Here is a 21,570-nt window from a genome sequence, read left to right as displayed (position 1 = left end):
ACTAGCCAGGTTCTAATTTCTTCATATCCTCTCCAATACTTGAAATTTACTGTTTGTTTAATAGCAGCCATTCTAGCAGGTGTGATATATCTCATTGTGGTTTTGATTTTTTCTTGCCTAATAGCTAATGAAAACAGTTCAGAAGCTGAACATCTTTTCATATACCTCTTAGCCATCAGTATTTCCCCTTTGGAGAAATGTCTATTCATGTCTTTTAACCATTTTTTTAAATTGGTTTGTTTATCCTTGTATTGTTGAGTTGTAGAATTTCTTTATATATTTTATATATCGAACCCTTATGAGATACGCATTTCCAAATATTTCTCCCATTGAGTCAGTTGCCTTTTCACCATTTTGACAAAGTCCTTTGAAGCACTGATGTATTCAGTTTTGAGAAGTTCCCATTTATCTATTTTTTTCTTTCATTGTTCGTGCTTTGTGTGTATAGTCTAAGAATCTACCACCTATCACTAGATCTTGGAGATGTTCCCCTACATTTTCTAGGAGTTTTAAAGTACTGGTTCTTATATTTAGGTCTTTGATACACTTTGAGTTATATTTTATATAGGTATGAGAGTGGCTTCTTTCATTCTGTTGTTTATGGATATCCAATTCTCCCAACACCTTTATTGAAGAGACTATTCTGTCCCAGTTGAGTGAACTTTGGAGACTTGTCAAAAGTCAATTGACCATTAATAGATCTAAGGATCTATTTCTGAACTCTCATTTTGATTCCATTGATCAATATGTCTATCTTTATGCCAGTACCATGCTCTTTGGTCTCTTCCTTTTGTGAATAAAGTTTTATTGAAACACAGCCACAATCATTTGTTTTCTGATTGTCTATAGCTGTTTTCACTAAAACAGCTAGTTTATTGGTTACATATGGCCCACAATCCCTAACATATATACTGTCTGGCTCTTTATGGAAAAAATTCATTTACCCCTGACACATAGAATCCAAACAAAGGGAGGTATGTTGGCAAAGGCTAAGGGCCAGCTGATAATCATATATAGAAAATACAGGCCTAGAAATTAAAAGGGGAAGAAATGAGTGTAGGTTAAAAAGCAAACTACTCAGGGAAAGGTTCATCTGGAGCTGGAAGTATGAGAGCATGGATAAGTGGAGAAGAGGAGAGAAAAGTGTTTGTTCCAATAGTGTAAGAGAAGTAGGGATCTATGTAATTCCCCAGGAATAGCTGAGTTTTGTTAGGCAGCGATAAGGTAAAACCTGATGGAAAGTTTTTTCATCCGTTCTCATTCTAGAACTCATCAAAGTTCTTCCTTTTATATTCCAATATAAACTACACGTTAAAACTGAACCTCACGTGCCATAGGATTAGAAAGAGCACACCTCAGTTCCTCTAGGTGGGTGATCCTTAGTGAATTATTGAACCTGAGATTCACTGTAAAACAGCTCGGTATAATAGGATGCCTGTAAGGAAAACAAAACCATGTTGAATATGGAAATTAATTAGTGGAATCCCTACAACATAGTTAGGGGCTGACTTAGACAGCATTTTTAATTAAAATATCATAACCTACTTTAACCGGTTTAATCAGAAAATAAACTTAGCGATATTTACTACTACAGAAAGGTCAGAATTTGGAATCCATGCAGTTAGGAGCAACACTGAACTTCGCTGTGGACTGACTCCTGCAAAAGTCGCTACAACCAGTGCTGGTAGTTAGGAACCTCACAGCTGACATGGAGGAAGGTGTCAACAGAATTGTGCTGCTGTTGTCCCCAGAAATCACTGGTCTCTATAGCTGCTCTCGCCAAAAAACTGGTTCTGCAAAGTACCTGCTTCCTTAGATTACTTAGTTGCTAAATCAAGGTCTTGTGAGACTACATCCACCTCGCAGAGTGTCATTCAAACTCTGCATCCCAGATTTAAAGGAAGCTGGCAAAGTTAATTTTAAGGTTTCTTCTGTGGGCAGGTGTGACGACTAAAAGAGAAAATTCTTAACCAACCTGAAATTGTTCTTGAAGGTGAAACAACTAGACAACAAGACAAATTTCCAGCACCAGACTCATTATTATATTTCCTTCCTTGTATTAAAAACAGAATCTCCCACAGCACTGGGAGTTTCAGGGATTCATTGTTATTTACTTGCAACCCATCATAGCTTTCATCTTTCTTTGTTGAAACTGTAGGGCATTATGAGAAATAAACACTCGTAATATAGGAAAAAATCAAACCACACTGCATATGTTTGAATTTTAAAAGTAATAGGAGATTTTCTCATTCATTTCGTTTGTCAGTGTTACTCAGGAAGGTAGCAAGTTTAAAGCTAGTGTTGATTTCCTCCAGCTATAACCTCTTAATGGTACTTTCCTTCCATATACAAATGCCCCATCTTTTGGCTAGTTTGTTGTAGAAGCACACATTAATCGGAATTTTACAACCCCTCTTCCAATAAAGGCTAATAGGAAGGACCACTGCCTAAAGAACTTTGTGTAAATACCTCAATGTCAAATAAGAGCACTGAAGATCTCAAATTTCCATTCACTCATCATTTACAAACTGCTTTTATGATCATCAGATGGCAGATCTGGAGACTTTGTTTCCATTTTGGCTGGTTCATCCCCAGGTAACTGTAAGACTCTTGGGCAAATTGTTTACAACTCCATTTATGAAACTGAAGAAAAAGTGTTTTCCAAACTTCCAGTTTTAATCCCACAGCCTCTAAGATGATTGTGCACATAATTGATGTGGTCTCTTTTTCTATCTGCTGCAAGTAAATAGCTTGGGAAGTATAAAATAAAAGTAGCACATCAAATAATTCATGAACCAAAGACCTAGAAATAATTCAGTAGGCCGTGCAGTTGAAGTGGTTGACTTGAGTCAAATCTAAGATAATCTGTTTCTTACAATACTGGAAAGTACTAACAGTGCACCATTTTGAGTACAAAGTATGGACAGTTTCCCTCAAACATCTGGCTTTAACACTTTCCTTTACAAATGGCCATAGTTTGGACTAGCGAAAGTAAGAATAAGAGATGGAACCAAGCATCTGCTCTGTGGATAAGTAAATGGAAATGAGGATAATTGGCCTCTTTCCCACAATTCATTTGCAGTCTAAGACCTTAGAAATTTAGGGAAAAGCAGAGACCTTTAGTAATTCCAGAGTAGAGATGAACCTTATCCTGTATTTTTCAATGTGCACTTTCCCTCTTCCAAGAATTTGAGATTCTCTAGGGGTAAAGATAGGTTTGTGTGGGGTTTTTTGTTTGTTTATATTCTTTTTGGAATCACTGTTGTTCATCTTAGCAGGAAAAGATACTTGTTGAGCACCTTCCTCCAAACTGACCATCCTATTGTACACTGCAAATAGTTAACCTTTTCTCCCTTCTAGAAGTCACCATTCTCTCCTTTTTGACCACCCAGGATAACTTTCCATGTTGTTACCTGTTATTCCACCACATAGAGAAGCAGAATAGGCAAGCCTATGCTTTTAATTCATTCACAAATTTGTATGTGGTTTAATATATACTTTCATTTTCTATCCCCAAATAAATACTTGATTGGTCTGCTAGATATTGAAACTCAGTAAAATAACCTCCGGAGCTTTCTGCCCTGAATCTCACCTCCCAAATAATTATATATATATATATTTACACATATATACACACATATATTTCTGTCTGGGAGGTGATTTTTCTCTTCAACAGAAAATGTAACCAGAGATGAAACCAAGTCTGCTCTGCAGGGTTTTATGTGCATGTGGTTTCCAGGGAAACCTCACCCTGATATTTCTAAATGTTAGGATAGTAACTGGTACCCCTCAGATTCTGGCTTTGAGTGCATTAAGAATGAATGTTCATGGCATCAAGTAAAGATGGGAAAGAGCTATTGAAAAAGACAAAAGTTTATATTTAAATATAATTCCATTTTTTGGAGGAGATATATCCTAAATTATGTTTAAAAAGGGCTACAGAAACTGCAAAAATATGTCTAAAATTTAAGTGAGTGGAAGAGAGAAAGATTCTTTTGTTTGGTTCAGCAAACAAAAAAAATCTTCATTTTAGAGTGGCTTTTCAGACTTCAAAGTAGTGGGAATATATTAGGAATAATGTTTCTTCTAGAATGTTTCCATTATCTGCATTGTTCTACTCCAGATGAAGGTGGGTCGTAGGAGAAGAGGATGGCAGGTATATGACCCTATTATAGAAGTATATTTAGTGAGATATACAAAAAAAGTCTGCTGCTATGAACAAAATTTAACTTAACTCTTCAATTTGCATGAATGTGTTTATCTACTAATGGTGATGATTGTGAAATCATAATGACAAAAGTGATTACCCTAAAGTAACTTGGGTCATCATTTGAATAAAGAATACAACTATCCCCCAACCCCCCCCCTCCAAATTATAACTGTATCTCTTGTTATCATTGCCCTAAATTTTTTTTATTTCCTTTCTACTTCTTCAAAAATCTACCTTTTTCATATCCAGGTCTGCTGGATGGGTTTCCTTTATCTGTCTCTTCTCAAATTCACCTACAACTGGTAAGATATTTTGTACTAATTTTATATCTGAAAATAAAAACTTAGGAAATACTACTATATCTTCACATTGCAAGTAAAATGTTATCATTGAATAATATTCCTTCTGAATAACTAAACTTTTCTGTGATCTTAAACTTCTATTGTTAAAAGGTTGATTTAAAATCAACTTAACTCTAAAAATGGCAGGGATGGGAATATGGAAACAAGCTTCCAAGGCAGGGGGAGAGAGAGAGAGAAAGAGAAGATTAAGAATGAGCAACTTTCGTGTTAACACCTCAAGTGGCTCTGATCAAGAATTAGAGCAGGGCAAGTTCCTGCTGGATAAGTGGCTTTGCCTCCTCCCTTTATACAGAAAGTAAAGGGTAGAGAACAGAAATACATTTCATCCTGCTTATTGGTGAAAATTTTTACTGCATGCCTCAAGGTCCAATTTGGAGAGATATAAATTGTCATTCTACAACCATTTAGCATGGATCTTTAAAAATCTGTCTGTCCTGGATTGAAGGATCATATTTTACTTTATATTTGGGTTCCAAACACTTAGCACATTCCTTGACATAAACTATAAAGTCCATTGCATGTTTGTTTGATGAATAAAAGGATGAGAGAGTGCAGATGATAGGGTGTCCAGATTCTAGCTGAGGATCCTAGCCCTGAAGGAGATGGGATTTAACCCAGACATAAAATGATGGACGGAAGTGAGGAGAGAAGTGATTCTAGTCTGGGCAATCGAAGTGTACATGAAGAAGAAAATACCTGAAATCTCCTGAAGATATCATTTAGATATATTTTAAATGGATCTTTTCCAATTCTGGCAACTTTTTTACATAATCCAAACTTGAAGTAAAATATTAGACCTGAATTGTCTGGCTCAGACATATTCTTCATGAACTAACTGGATAACTACAATCTTTTTTTTTCTCATGCTGTGAAAATGCCAACCTTTCAATTCTTCCAAGCATCCTGGTGCAGATGGTCTCTAATTGCACAGCCAACAACCGTCACTTTATTTTACCAATATCTAAGAGACAGAATGATTACATCTACATCAATCATCTTGAATAATAGAGACAAAATCACTACATTATTGCAAAATAAATGTCTCCCACTTTATAGAGAAGTGTCTGTGATTTGCAACATTTATTTTGTGATAATGTAGTTGAGAATCAGTCATGTGACAACATTTTATTCTGTTGAGTCAGAGGTGGGAAATGAAAAACTCTTCAAAGGGGACAAGCTAAAAAGCAACTCATGACTCCAAAGAGCTTCAGCCTTCTTTTGCAGACAAGAGAGTGTTCCCATAAGGGTCAGGCAGAATTTCTCAATTATCTGACTATGACAACGTCTTCATGTACCAAATGGCTTCGATGTATTGATGTACAGGGCAAGAAAACAAAATGCTTACTCAAGCATCTTGTTCTGAGTGTTCTGACAAACTTTAGTACCTAACTGGTATGTGGTTTCACCTAAAATCATGCCTTCAGGCTGATATGATAAATTTTTGATATCTTAGCAATTATGTCAGATCTAATTAGCAAGTCTGAAATCAGCTATTCTGTCAGAAACTTGAAAAAGAAACTGATAGCAAAGAGGACAAATTATTTATTAACTTCTTTCTCTACACAGCCAGATGGGTTATGTAGGAACACAAATACTGGCTTGAGTTTCTAAAGCCACTTAAGAAACAGCAATAAATTGGAATTAATGGGTATTTTATTTGTCCCTTACTTCCTAGCATACATAGATAATGGCTTTACATGTTTGATAAAAAAGATATAGCTGCTTGTATGTTTTAGCTTTCTGATTTAAAATGTCTTACTCCAGGATATAATTATACTAATTAGTAGACTGAGTGTTCCCCGAAGGCATGGGGATATCTTCCTATGTTGTTTCCTAAATAGCACCAAACATTGGCTAGTTATGTTCTGGATACACAGCAAATAATTTTTGATTGTTTGAGGAGCAATCATCTTTTGCTTGATATAAGTACGTTATTTTTCCAAAGGCAAAATCTATTTATCAAATTATTCATACACTAGTTGTGTTGTGTTGTGTTTTTCCTTTCTTTACTTTTTCATGTAGCACAGCCCATGCTATTTTTTTTGGAATTATAGGCCAATGGAAAAAATATCATTTTCCATCTTATTAAAATTAAGACCTCTCTCAGCAGTAAGTTAAAAACAGCCGAACAAAAACACTTCAGACTTGGCAGGTGGCTAGGACTCCTGAGGAATCATGTCACAGCTAAGTTTCAAAGAAATATTTGAAATTAAAGTTTAGAGCTTTTTAAAGGTCCCTTCTGAGTCCAAGCTTTTGGCATATGTCAAGATTTTAGGAAAGCATTTTGGAAGGAAGCAAAACAACCCAGCTCTGTTTTTCATTCCTGCTAAAAAAAAAATCAGGCAAGAACTATATCAGCAATGGATTAAGAAAAAAGAGGAATCCTACCATAATAATTTAGAAATATCTTTATCCTTGTGGCCAGATGATTTTTGAGATGTCAGAGGTGGCATGGTGCAATTGGAATCACCTCGGCCAGAAGTTCTAATCCTTACTGTTCTAATAATTAGCTGCGTAAGTTTAGGAAACTCCCTTATTTTCTCTGGGATACAATTTCTCCATCTGGCAGATGCTGACCACAGTGATGGCAAATGGGTTTTAATTGTAATAATATGTTGAAAGACACTTTGAAAAGATAAAAGGACATTAAAATTATTAGACATGGATTTGCTGTTTTATTTTTCTCTCTCTCCCCAGTCCAGCCTTCTACGCAGAATTATTGAATTGTCTCAAATGTCTTGTTTGGTTTTGTTAATATAGACTTGTGTGGTAAAAGAAAGTCAGCATCATTTCCAAACCCAGCAGTTGTGATTATGTTTATTCAGAGTCCCAGGATGACTCAATTTCAAAGTCTGATTTTGTCAAGATGATGAAATTCGTCATGTAGCCAACCTGATTTGAATAATCAGATGAACAAAATACCTGATCCAACTAAACTGAATTCTAATGATTTCCATTTTCAACTTTGTCAGAAATTTCTGTATTTTAGCTACAATTATGCAATCCATGTCACACTGGTTTTCAGGAAAGAGTAGGGGAGAAATAAAGCCACAGGCAGCGATTATATGAACCAGGGTACTAGAGGTAAGCTTTGAGAGTAGAGGCAGAATTTTAGAAGTTTTAAGGAGAAAACCACAATATTCATCATCATCATCATCAACACATTTATTGCATATAAAATGAACAAGGTATTACAAAGTATTATATGACACAAAAAGAATGATGAAGCATGGGAACTTGCAATTTAGAAGTAATAATATAGAAGTCATAGACCACATACCACAAAGATTACTACTACTAAAAGGAGCATTTGTTGGGTTTGAAATGAATGATGTGGACAGTTAATGTTAACAGAGTCCAGGGAAGGAAATAATCTTGAGGAAATGGTCAATCAGAGAAGGTCTCAGAACAGATTTTGACTATGAACAAACAGGTATAATAATTTCCCAGCAATAATTTGAGATACGTTATTTCTAATACGTGCTTCAAACCAAGGGATCTTGAAATCAAAAGGGTGAGTTGACTGGGAAAGGGGAGTGGATTTTAAAAAACAACATAAGATTAAAGTATCTTACACAGAAATTGGGTGGAAATCACAAAAATAATTTTGCTATGCCCACGGTCATATGATTGCTTTGAGACTGAGCAAAATGGCGTCAGTATCCAAACTAACTAGGCTTATATCCAAAACCTAGCAGAAGATGTTCCCCTAATTAAGCAACAGGGTTGTGGTTCCAGGATGGGATTTTCAGTTAGGAGAAGAATCCTGGATAGCAGAAATCCAGGCCTCAGGGAAAGATTGGATTGCAATCCTGTGGGGACTGCAGAGAAGAAAGTGGGCAGCCTTCAGTCAAACAGACCTGACTTTTATGGGTCCCATGAGATTATACAGAATCTCATCCTATGCTCATAATGAAAGGATGTTGTATATTTCACTAACCCACAAGTAGTGACTGGGACCTCTAACATGTTTCCAGGTTTGGCTTCTATTCGTACAAGAAATCAGTCATTCCTTTAACCTGACATTTTGCTAGTCTTTTTTATATTTAGGAAAGTAGGCAAGGACTGACTTTGCAAGTGCCTTCCAGTCAGGGCTACTATTCATTCATTCTGAGTTGTCACTGAGATTCCAAGCCAATGTTAAGTAGCAGGTAGGGGGTGAGAACAGAAATGTGAGACTTTGCCCTTTTATTGCTGGAAGTGACTTTTTAGTTTGTGACCATATAATCTCATAGTTAATCTCAAAGAGCAGTTGCAGTATAGTTCAAGACCTTACCCTAAAAATTATGTTGATTCTGCAGGACAGATGTCAATTTTAGGGATTAATCCCACCAGTAGTACTTCAATTTAATTGGCAGATTATAAAAGACAGTGCTAATTAAACCCTCATATATTTACATTGAGAATGGATCATAGCATTGCTACTAATGGGCAAGACGACATTTCTAAGACACCTCCAAAGAGAATAACCTTCTCACTTCCCAACTGTTTTCTACCCAGCCTATGAATAGAGATCTGTGCTGCCAAGGTTTTTGTTAGATGCCTGTTAGACAACTGATAGAATAGAATGGAACAGCAATTCTTAGCCCACAGAGCTCAAGAGCCACTTAATCAATGAATAGTGCACAGGGAGTGCTATGGATGCCTTTGAAATAGCTATGCTACAACCCAGGCCAACTGCTGAGTGACAAGATGGTATGCATAACCCAGGAGAAAAAAAGCTGGCTGTTCTTGCCATCAAATATGTGCCTTCCAGAGTAGTTATTAATCTTCTATGCTGGCATGGAACTTTTAATTCTCTTCACCTCGTATCCTATTTTCATCAGTCATGTGGTAGTTTGGGACTTCTTTATTGCACAAGTGAAGAAACTGAGACCAAGAGATAAAGGGATATGCTCTACAGTTCACCTTGACAGTGAGAAAACAGAAAATACAACCCAATTTCCAAACTGCCCAGTCCCAAGCTTTTTCTGTTGCCAAGTTGTCCAAAATGTGCTGGGATTAAAATTCATTGCTTAGACGCCATGCCAGGTTTTACTGTTTCTTATCTCCTAAATCAAAGAGCACATAAGAACATTTATTTTTCTTATATTATAACCCTTACACAGCAAACTCCTTTTTTTCCTATTCAAGGCAATTTTAATATTTATCTAAATGAAATTCATTTAGAGAAATACACCTTGGAACTCATAACTTTGAGAGCAGATCTCTCACACACAAAACATTCTAAGTCATCTGGGCTTATATACTAGCCAATGTAGGAATCTCTCCAGAAGGAACTATAGGAGTCAGTGTGCTGGATTCTGGAGTAGGAATAAATAGTGTTTGGAAATATACATGAAACTCAATACTTTTCCTCAAGAAACTTGCAATCAAGTTAAATTGACTACCATGAACCAAGTAGGGAACATTATAAAATACATAACAAAAATGTAAATATAGACTGAAAATTTAAGCATTGATGGGATAAGAAATATCAGAATGATCAAAATAATATGTGATGAGTTAATAAGAAGAAATTTAGGAAGAAATTGACCAGCAATATCTCAAAGTAAATGCAAGATTTATGTTTCTAGACTGATGTACATGTGTGTGCATTTTATACCAATAGAAGAAATGAGAAGAAGCTTGGAGACTACATTTAGAAAATCCTGTACCCAACTCAATAGTTGATATTTAATAATGGTCACTCTGAAGCACAGCAAACCAAATAACACAACTTATAATCAGTAACATTAGTGACATCTAACTGTATCTGAGGAAGTGACTAAAAGTTTTTTAGCCTCAGTTTTCTCATCTATAACTTGGGAATAATTTTGCCTACTTATCACACTGTTTCAGAGTAGAGGAATTAATGTATGTACATGAAGTACTTAGCATAGAACTGGGGACCATGGTTTCATGCCACTGTCGTAGAAGCAGACCTCGTACATCTGTCTAGGTAGAGATGGCAGTGAAACTTTTTATTCCTTTCCAACAAGACACTTAAAATGCAAGACTGGAACTCACTTGAACTTTGCAAATGACCAACATTTTGAAGACATGCAAACAGAAGACAAGACAGGTCACAGGGTGTTAATGCTACAATCTGCCTCATATCACTGTCAAGAATTTTCTTCTCTAAGCTCAAATTCTATAGTTTTCTTTTACAATGTGCTATATCATGTGACACTTAGCCTAAATGAATATCATTTTCCACCAATTCACTTCCCACTAGTTGGCTTTTTTCATGCTTTGCATGGGCCAACAACTTGTGTATGTATATTTCGTTGACAGGCATCTCAAAGACTTCTGGAATGAGACACAGTATATAAGAATGATTGGATATTTCAGTATATATAGAGAGAGTATTTTGTCATCCTCTCCTTTCCATTATTTCTCCAAAGAATGGGAAACAATTTGTCCATATAACTTCTTTGAAGCCTCCAAGACTTGTCCTTGACTCCTTGTAAGGCCACCAGAAGCAAAATCCTAGCATTAGCATAAGCGACAAGTTCCTAAGTCTGCCAGTGGCCCTGCCTCCATGCACTGAACCCAACTTTCAAAAACTGACCCACTGAGCATGGACTCTGACAAACAGCTCTCATGGCAAGGAACCAGTTGTGACCTCGTTATTGCCACCATACTACCTTGATGGGAGATGTCGTGAGAATTGAGAGGATGTAGGTGAATCATTTCTTGGAAGGAGACTCTGTGTGAATGTGAATCCTGCTGTTATATTACTTTTAGTTGGGATGAATCATAGTGCTTTGCTTTGTGGTCCTCTCTGGATCATAGATTCCCAACCATTTAGTTTCATAGTATTGGCCTTTCTAATTTCCTTCTCTTCCAGCTCCATCTGGCCTCCTCATAATTAAAGTATTAGAGAAAAAGAGTTTCTTCTTACTACAAAAAAAGTCATTTTCCATAGAGAATTTTCAGTCATTTTGAAGCTAAAGACTTTAAGATTGGGTTTGAGACTATTTGAAATTTTCCTTTACAGTGATGTAATTCCAGCTGCAAATTCATTTGAGAACAAGAATGTTGGGTATTGGAGGATGACAAAAACTTGGCTTGGCTAGCCTGGAGAGTTTCTTGTATTTCTTCAATATTGGTGAGGTTTGGCTTTTCCCTTCAGCTCTTTCTGCCTAGCTAGAGTGATTAGAGAATCTGAGGAAGCAGCAAAGGCCAAGGTTTGGACTTCAGCCTCTAAACTTGCAGAATCCTAGAATTGGAAGGGCTGTTAAAGGCTGCCGCTAACCATCACATTCAGCCAACTGCAGCAGGAGAAACCCATTTAAAATGGCAACTTTCAAAGACTGTGGAGAAGTGAATAGGGCACAGAGTGAGGAACAAGATAAAGAGCTGATGACTGTGAGTTAACTAATTAAAACTCATTTTCACCTGAATTATTCAGGAACTCAACAGAGCTTTTTTATGGCTAATTACCCTAGTTCTGATTCTTGCTGGCCTCTTATGAGACTGTATCCCATTTCCTGTTTGTTCAGCAGGAACTAACTAAATTTATACCATGTCCAACATGGCTGTACTTCCATCAGCGCATATCATCTATCACAATATGCTGTGAATGGACTTAAGCCACAGTCACTCAAGTTCCTTTCGGGGCATTGATGTCTTCATGCTGATCTGCTTTGTAGTATCTGACTTCATCCTGTGTTCCACGGCCTTTTCTTGTAAGCTTTCATCCTGAGGGGCTACAAACAGTCTGCTAAGGCCTAGCACAGGATGGGGCTGTGAGCTGACAAGGTTTAAAAAAAATGTGTCCACACTAGTGTTACTCAGTCGCTCCATTCACAGAGAGATGCTCTGTGGTAGCAGCTGCAAGAGCTGCTCCCTGGGATACTATAGAGCTGTGGAGAAAAGACCATAGTTGATTCTTACTATAGAAAGTTTCCCAGGTTTTCAGAAGATTCTGACCTGCAAGGTAACGATGCATTTTGAGTAGATGCTTATATTAGGTATCTATTATAGCATACAAAGTTGCCAGAAACTTAATGGCTTAAAACAACTCACATTTACTTTTTCATGGTTTTTTGGATCAGGGGTCCCTGCACAGTTTAGCTGGGTCCTCTGCTTCAGGTTTTCTCACAAACTGTGATCAAGTTGTTGGCCAGGGCTGGGGTCTAATTTGAAGGCTCGGATAGGGAAGGATCCATTCCTCAAGGTTATGTTATTGAGAATTTAAGTCACTCAAAGGTTATGGGGCTGAGGGACTCAGTATACTGACTTTTAGAGGCTTCCCTTAGATCCATGCCACATGGGCCACCCCAACAAGGCCATTGCTTCATCAAAGCCAATAAGGGAGTGAATCACAACCTTAGGTAGTCTTAAAAGTCCAATTTTAGGCATCAAGAGGAAGATACCTACTCTAAAGAAAGGCTGCTGGCTTCTGGGATTCTTCTGTCACGTGGGAAGGCATATGGCCATTGCCTGCTTGTCCCCCTCTCCCAGGTTTCATTACCTTCAGGTTATGGCTTTCTAGTGGCTCTTTCTCTCAGCTCCTGTGGGTCCTTCTTGCTTCTCTGGGCATTTCTCTCTCTCCAGGCTCTCCTGGCTTTTCTGTCTTTTGTCCTCTCATAAAGGACTCCAGTAAAGGATTAAGACCTACCTTGAATGGGTCTTGAAACAACCTAACCAAAAGATTTCACCCACAATAGGCCTGCCACCACAGGGATGGAGTAAATGAATACAGCCTTTTCTGCGGTACATAACAGCTTCGACCAGCATGGACCGCATCACCTTTGCCATATTCTATTGGTTCAAAGGAAGTTACTAGGCCAGTCCATACTCAAGGGAGGGTAATTCATAAGGGGATGAGTACTAAGAGGCAGGGATCAATGAATCATTGGATAGATCTTAGAATCTGTCTGCCACAATGCTCAAGTCAGAGGGATAAAAGAAGGTATTGGATAAAAGGGAAGTATTACAAAGTGACTAGGCATGCTGATGTTGAAATCACAGATCTGGACAAATCTCAGCTCTGACAAAATACTTTCCCAACTGGTGTCCCTGCATTCCTCTTTATTCCCTCCCCAATCTATTCGATATAGAGTCATCACCTTGATCTTTTGAAAATGCAAATGCCCTCCAATCTTACCATATCCCAACTGCTGGAGAAGGAAGGAACGTTGGTTCAAAGAAGAGACTACTTCCCTCTGTTAAGACAGTGTGCTCCCTGCATTGACCACTAGGTAGTGCCATTGCTCTTTCCCGGTTAAAGCAAATTGTAAGTTTAGGGAAGGCTAGTCACAGCGTGTGGTGATTTTGAAGGTAGCATCTCTAAATGGGGAACTAGAACCCAGTGATTATATGCAGTAATCATTTTTCATTCAGCTGTTACCTATCCATCCAGCCAACTAATAATTTCCTTAGTGTTAAGTGCATTCCATATTCCAGGTTCTGTAGACAACATAGCAGAAAAAGAAGACCCTCTTTCCAAGGAGCTCACAGTCTCATGAGGGAGAAAGTAAATGAATGATTATGGTAGAATTATGCTTGGAGGATTATGGAGTATTAGGGAGTGGTACCTAACTCAGCTTGGAGGATTTGGGCAGACTCCTCAGAGAAGGCAATACCATTTCATATCTCTGAAACCTGGATGCTTCTAACAGTCAATGGCATGCCATAATTTAATTGGCACCTTCTTTTTCTTTGATACAGAAATTAACAGTGTGTTCTACAATTCACAGCATCTTGATGAAATATGGCATTTTGAAAGTACATTCATCTGCCATCTTATCTTGTTAACTTGTAAGATGTTGGGGGACGAGAGAGGAAAGAATCATAGATAATGCTTGAGTTTCTGGGTTGAAAGAATGTGTGAATAGTAGAGAACCACTCAACAAAATACAAAAGAGGAAGACATCCCAAGTTCACTAGGTGTGGATAACGGTAATTGTAGCTCCTTTTGTCCACCCTAGGTCTGGATGGAGGGAAGAATCACTTGCTATTGTCAGTCAGTCCGGAAACATTGAGTATATTAGTGTTGAAAGATTAAAAATATTGTTTATTGAGTTTTTATTCTGCCAAGCACATACATTATCTCATTTAACCTTCACACAACCCACCATCTATGTGGTATATAGAATGCCTATTTTACAGAGTGGCAGCATCTGTTCAGATAGATTAAGCAACCAGCCCATGGTTATACAGATAGAAAGTAGAAGAAGTAGGATTCAAACACAAGCCTGTTTGAGTCTTACCATAACCATAACCCTGTTGTGGCTGATTAGCATAGTCCTAAGGGGCCCTAATCTAGAGGGCATATATATAAAGAAATTAAAATACAAAAGGGATAGATTAAGATGTTTGTATGGGAATTATTGGAGTAATTCATTTGAATGTTAACTGATGCCATCTCAGCTAAACATGCAGAGATTTGGGGTCCATTTTACTCTGTGCTGTGTATTTTCTTATCAACTTCTCACAAAGTTAGACTGTAAATCAAGGCCCAGAGAACTTAAGTAACTCACCCAAGTTTACACGATGCAGATGCAGTTGAGCCCACAACTACCTGGCACTAAAGCCCTTGGGCAAAACCCCCATGCAAGATACTGTTCATTCCTTCCCTTAGGTAGCTGGAGCTTGGAGAGAGGAGCTCCCTAACTAAATGCCTGTATTTAGTTAAATTAAGCAGACTTCTATAGTTTAAAGCAGCATTTGATTAAGTGGGCTACTCCCTACTTGGAAGCTTTTTCTTCATTTTGATATCTCATTCCCTACTTTTTTCCAACTTCACTGCTTTCCCTGACTCCTCTTCCTGACACTGACAGTTTGCACTGAGGCCAAGCCTTCAGTCTTTTCTTCCTTCTCCTTTCTCTCTGTTCAGTGATGCAGTCTATTCCTGTGCCTTTATATACCATCCACATGCTTCCGACTCTCATGCACATCGCTAGTCCCAATCACTCCCCACGTTTCACACAGACTTGTTTACCCGATGTCTTCCTTGACATCTCCACTTGGCTTACAGTCATTACAAGTTTAATGTGTCTAAAACTACACTCTTGAGTTCTCCCCATAAACCTGTTTCATCACCACTCCTCTCCCTATTTTCATCAGCACCTATCTCACCTTGTTGCTAAGGCCAAAAACCTAAGTCATCCTTGATTTTATTTGCTTTCCATACACCAGTCAGCAAGTCTTCTCAGGTCTGCCTTCAAAATTCATCCCAGGTATGACTGCTCCTCACTCCCTCCACCCCTTCTACCTTGGTCCAAAATACTAACATCTCTGGCCTGGACTAATGCAAAAATAGCCTCCTAAACTTGCCGCCCTGCTTCCACTCTTACCCTCCGTCAATCTGTCTCCATAAGGCCTGTCAAAATCATCTTTTAAAAATAAAAACTGGATCACAACACTATTTTAAATGTTCCAAGAATTTCTCATTACACTTAGAAATCCAAACTTCTTGCCAAGGTTCTAGCACTTCCTTTACTCACCATGTCCTGCTACACTGGCCCTGCTGTTCTTCTAACACACCAAGCATGTTCTTACTTTAGGGCCTTGGCATTTGCTTTCTATATTTCTGAGACATTTCCCCCAAAATCTCTATGTGTCCTCTCATCATAGATATTCCTGCTCAAATATTACTGCTCTGATCACCCTCTCAGAAACACCAACTCTTCTCACGTCAAAGTAACTTTTGATCCTGTTTCTCTCTTTTTTTTCATTAGTATTTATACTTATTGCTGGAGACCTAGGTTTGATGCCAGAGACCCAGGTTCAATTCCTGGTACCTATTCATGCAAAGAAAAAAAAAAAAAAACCAGCCAAGGATATACTTATCACAACCAGAAATTATTTATTGACCACACACACACACACACACATTTAAGTGTAAGCTCTGTGAGGACAAACTGCATCTGTCTTGTTTACTGCTGTATCCCTAGCACCTAAAATAGTAACTGGCAGATAATAAACAAATCAATGGATAGGTGGATGGAAAAAAAAAAGCATTTGTTGATCCTTCAGTACTGACCACATTTTGCACCAAATGAGCTTTATCTGGTGATGAGAGTACAATTTGTAATGTTCGAAAGATGCTGAGCTGGAAGAATACTTTGTTGTTTTTTGAATGACAGGTTGCATTTTATTACTAAATTTTACTTCCATTCAATAAATAATTTGAGTGTTTCTGTGCCAGGAAATATGCTCAGCACATTCTGGAAGTTAATGAGGATCCATTTATAGATACAGATATAGATGTAGATATATAGATGAGTAAAACAACAAAGAGGAGTGTTCTTTGCTTGTTTTGTAATTAAGCTTGGATTAATTATAGAAAGTAAAAGGTTTCTTCATAGCACAACATTGAACAGAATAATTTGAGGCCTTCATGAAAGGCAGTAGGTGGTCATTCATATCTGTTCCTTAATTCAAAACCTTTATAAACCCCAGAGTCATTGCCTGCAAAGGTTTCTTGCCATTAATATGGCATATTTCTCCTTTGTTATAAAGGTTAAAAAGGCTGTATCATTTCAGGATGGATTCTCCAGAAACGGACTCTACAACTTCACACTTGATGGCAGTGTTCTGCAGCAAATCCAGGTAAAATGCTCAGACACATCTCAACAGCCTGAACTCAGATTTATTGGGAAGCCAGGCTCCATTTGAATGTGCACATTATTCTTGTTGAAAGTCATCAATGCTTTGTCAAATTCTACAAATGTCTCTTAAATGACCATTAAGTAAAAAGACAGTGAAATGCAGGAGCTAAACTTTAATGGGTCATAATAATTTTCACCCCTTAATCTGAGTTCCCAAATCATCCTACCATAGGAAGAACACTGTCAGAATGCAAAATAGAAAGCAATGAGAATGGCCATGGGGTCTTCCTTTGGATCCTGAATCAATCTTGGGGTGTCTGTTCCCAAGCTAAGCTGGCAGGCTGAGTGCAGGGAATGAGAGGTGAGAGATAACCTTAGATTCACTTTGTCTTTGCAATTGTCTCACGGTAGAAACCCGAACTTTTTGAAGAGCAGGGTTTTCAAGTAGAAAAAGCATACAACGATAGAAAGGTGTATTGTCTAAGGTATATGGAAATATTTAAGTAAAAACAGATGTGAGCTTGCTATCTATAGACACAGCCATGTGAGTATTGGCTTGTGTGTGAATATGTCTGTATATGTGTACAGAAAGGCATTAATTTAACTCACCAGGATATTTATTTCTGAATAGGATGGTTGGAACTACATCATACAACCATCCAAATTTCTATCACAAGTGCTGTTCAAGAGTGTAGATAATTCAACATTTGTAGTTACATCAGGAAAGCAGAATCCATAGCAGGTTTTCTAGTTAAAAGTTTGTGACTGTTGATAGTTTTGTCATTTGTTAGCTGCAAAGAGAATTACTGCATATCTAATTTATTACATGTTTTACTCACATGCATGAAGAATTTAAATTTGGCTATCATTTATGCAAACCAATGCCTCAGCTAGCCATATGCTCTTCAGGCAGGACAGAGGCTACAAAGTCCATACAGGATATGGTACCATGTTAATTTCCCAAAGATCAGTACAACTTGATTCATATAACCACCAGCCTACTCAGTAAATACAGCCAGGCAATAACAATGGGATTAGTCCCTCATAAACCAGCTATCTCCCAGAGCCACTCTCAACTTCAGCCAATCATTTGATCCGTGTGGGCCACTGATCATAAGAAGAGCCAAGAAAACAGTGTATGGAGCAAAATAATCACTATTTCAGATATAGTTAATGATAATATTGACTGCTAATATTTGTGCAAAGCCTTGCACTTTCCAAAGCATATTTACCAGCTTTTCTCTCTCTCTCTCTCTCTCTCTCTCTCTCTCTCTCTCTCTCTCTCTCTCTCTCTCTCTCTCTCTCTCTCTTTCTCTCTCTTTCTCTCTCTCTCTCTCTCTCTCTCTTTCTCTCTCTCTCTCCAGGAACCCTGTGAAAAAAATATGGCAGCTTTTGTTATATAAACCTTCTTTGGCTGAGGGGAAATGAAAATACCAAGAAGTAAAGTAATTTGCCTTAACTAAGATTGCAAAACTGGTAAATTGGGAGTGGCTTAGTTTCCAGGCTGCTATGACAAATATAACACAATGTGTTGACTTAAACAATGGGAATTTATTGACTCATGGTTTCAGAGGCCAGAAAAGCAAATCCAGTGTTGGTAGGCAGGCTTGCTTCCTCACAGGGTTGGTAGTGTTCTGGCTGGGGAGTCTTTGGGTTCCTTGGCTTTCTTATCTCATGGTAATGACTTCTCCTTTGTCTTTACTATCAATCCATTCAATCCAGTCAATCATCCCAACTGCTAAACAATTTACCTTTGACTGTTTATATGGGTTGAGGAAGGGAGGGAGTATGGTTCTCTGGGGAAGACATTCTGATAATGGTATCCAGGCTGGTCCTAGAGATGGACTCATGGTCTAGAAGAGGGCATGCAGGCTCCAGGAGAAATCTCTTGGCCCTAAGGGATTCTCACTCCATGGGAAGAATCATGAGCAGAGAAAGGCCAGATGGAGGCCTTCTAAATTATAAACCCAGAGCAGAGGTCCCCAGGTCTAAGGATGGTATTGCTCTAGCCATGCCTGAGCAAAATTAAAATTAGACATTTATTCCTAGTCTTCACACTTGCTTTTTGTTTATTGTTCTCATTTGTTTTTTACTCTGTCCTTCAGGATTTTGGGATCCAGAAAATTAATGCCCTGAAGGACCCCATCCAGGACTGCTTCTCTCTAGGAATTTCTTTCTGTTTCTGTGCTTACCTTTCCATCTCTCTTGAGTCTCATCAGGCTATATAGGTCACATAATAACGTGCTACTCAGTGTATCTGTAAATGTGCCTCAAAGGCATCACCTGGGAAATACAAAATCTCAGCTCTCACCCCTGACCTACTAAATCAAAATCTGCATTTAGCAAGATTTCCAGATCATCTGTAATACATTAATGTTTAAGCAGCACTGATTTAAAGTGCCTATTTTACAATGAGTTATAAATGATGTGTAGTAACTTCATGCAATCCTTTTTCTCAAGATAAATACCAGATAATGTCTAATAGCTGAAAATGAGGTCAACCTCAATTATTGTGTTATTCAAAGAGTTTGTGCCTCTTCTTGCCTTGGGCATAATATACACACAAAAACCCTTGGTAAAGGAATGGATATTTTAACTTAGCCAATTTTGGTGAATCACAACATTTTGGCCACTTCCTGATTTGGCTTCAAGGCTAGTCAGTGCTCCACAGCTGACATCACCCTTACTGCCATGCATCTTCTGGTGCAAGGAATTGAGAGTTACTTGCATTCCTTCTAATAATTGGATCCTAAGGTCCTGAAAGGAGCCTCGTTGGGAATGTAGATACATGATAGTTGAACTAATATTAGGAAGAAACATTGACAAATGTAGTCTCAGCATCATGTTACTTAATGCAAATACTTATATAGTTTTGCAACACAGTAAAATATACAAAGTAGAAATACAAGCACTTTTCTTAAATGTTGTTGGATTTCTTTCCTCCCATAATGTTCTCTTGCCCGTATTATTTTTAATTTTCTCTAACTTTTATAATCTAAGTTTGTTTCTACTTAACTGTTGGTTACAGTAGAGAGGTTAAAATCCTCACTAACATATCTTTACCTTTCTGTGTGAGCATTAAAAGCCCTCACATGCCTTTTAGTTTGCCTAGCTATTCTGAGTTCACTATCTTTGCTAACTCAACCTTCAACTCTCTGGCATCTGGGTCTGAGCTTAGGCATCTGCTTGCGATATTTATTCTTTACTCTAGTGGCATCAAGTGGTCCTTAAATTTGTATGAGTGGGTGTTGACTGAATATATCTTCACTGTAGAACCTCAGCTGTTCCTACATCTTGCTCTGTGGACACATTTTATGTTCCTATGCCCTAGATTCTTTTTAAGAGCTAAATTTTATCATTATCTGAAGTTTTCCTGACTTGAGTCTTCCCTGTTAAAGAACTTCATAAAAAAAAAAAAATAAAGGTTTTCAAATGCCAAAACCTTTTCTTTCTTGAAGCAATACCAAGGTTAAAAACAAAAGAAGTAAAAATACACTTTTATTGGCCCGGATTTTAAAACTCTAGATAATATCTACAGAGAAAACTGTGGGGTTAGGAAAGCACCAAGAAATATGGGAATATCCCATTGTTTCTGTTAGATTACTGGAAGACACAGATATCAAACTTTATAATGAAAGAATAGATTATAAAAGAAAATAGAATAAGGGCGACTAATTGAGGTAAAAATTTGCAATGGTAGGAAAAGTTCAAAAAATAAAAAATTGCAAAGAGTATAAATGGAATAAACTTACCAATTAAAGGAAAAAAAAATGGTGGATTGGATTGCAAAAAAAAATCCAGCTTTTAAATACTGCATACTGAAAGAACAAAAGTAAAAAGATAAAAATAAAAAGATAACAACAAATGCAATATCAGGTGAGTACTATCTCAAATAAACTCAATATACCTATATTAATATAAAATATTATATTAAAATTAGGGAGAGAGTATAAGTACAGGATTGAAAAAGTTTCAATTAATTAAGGTATTTAAAAATGTAAATATGCAAAACCAACTCAGACCAGTCTCGTGGACAGGAGAAGGAAAAGGTCTCTGATGTAAGTCCAAAATTGTCATCCAATCCTTTTGTAGATAAAAACAAGTCTAAACAAATAATGACCAGGGTCACCAGGATGTAAAACATAATAAAAAATGGGAACTGCTGGTGAAAAATTTAAATTAGACTACATGAATAAGCTGCAACCTTTGGAATATCCAATAAGTGGAGAAACAAGGAAAGAACCTGTATGCTAGGCTTAAGGAATAAATGCCACTGTTGTTCAGCATGCTGACCATCACGTTTTGGTTGTGCACCTACTCTTGCACAATCATGAATAGACTCTTTTCTTCTCCACAATTGTGTGAGTATTTATTCTCTTTCAAGTAAAGCTTTCTTTCTAATAACTTTGGGGTCTTGTCCGGGATTGGAGGCTTCAGAGAAGGACCCCTGATG

The 21,570-nt window shown here is 37.5% G+C and overlaps 1 long non-coding RNA gene across 1 annotated transcript in view; it reads left to right on the top strand.

Annotated features, from left to right (window-relative positions):
- Positions 1-4,359: 4,359 nt before the first annotated feature.
- LOC143662608 (uncharacterized) overlaps positions 4,360-21,570 on the top strand; it is a 37,795-nt gene continuing 20,584 nt past the window's right edge. The window contains exons 1-2 of the long non-coding RNA XR_013165465.1: positions 4,360-4,512; positions 17,029-17,118. This is a non-coding gene — a long non-coding RNA (uncharacterized LOC143662608). The remainder of the gene's footprint in view (positions 4,513-17,028; positions 17,119-21,570) is intronic.

The sequence above is a fragment of the Tamandua tetradactyla genome, chromosome 18 (assembly GCF_023851605.1).
Source record: "Tamandua tetradactyla isolate mTamTet1 chromosome 18, mTamTet1.pri, whole genome shotgun sequence".
Taxonomy (NCBI): domain Eukaryota; kingdom Metazoa; phylum Chordata; class Mammalia; order Pilosa; family Myrmecophagidae; genus Tamandua; species Tamandua tetradactyla.
The sequence above is the reverse complement of the archived record's forward strand: the minus strand, read 5'-3'. Positions and strand labels throughout refer to the sequence as shown.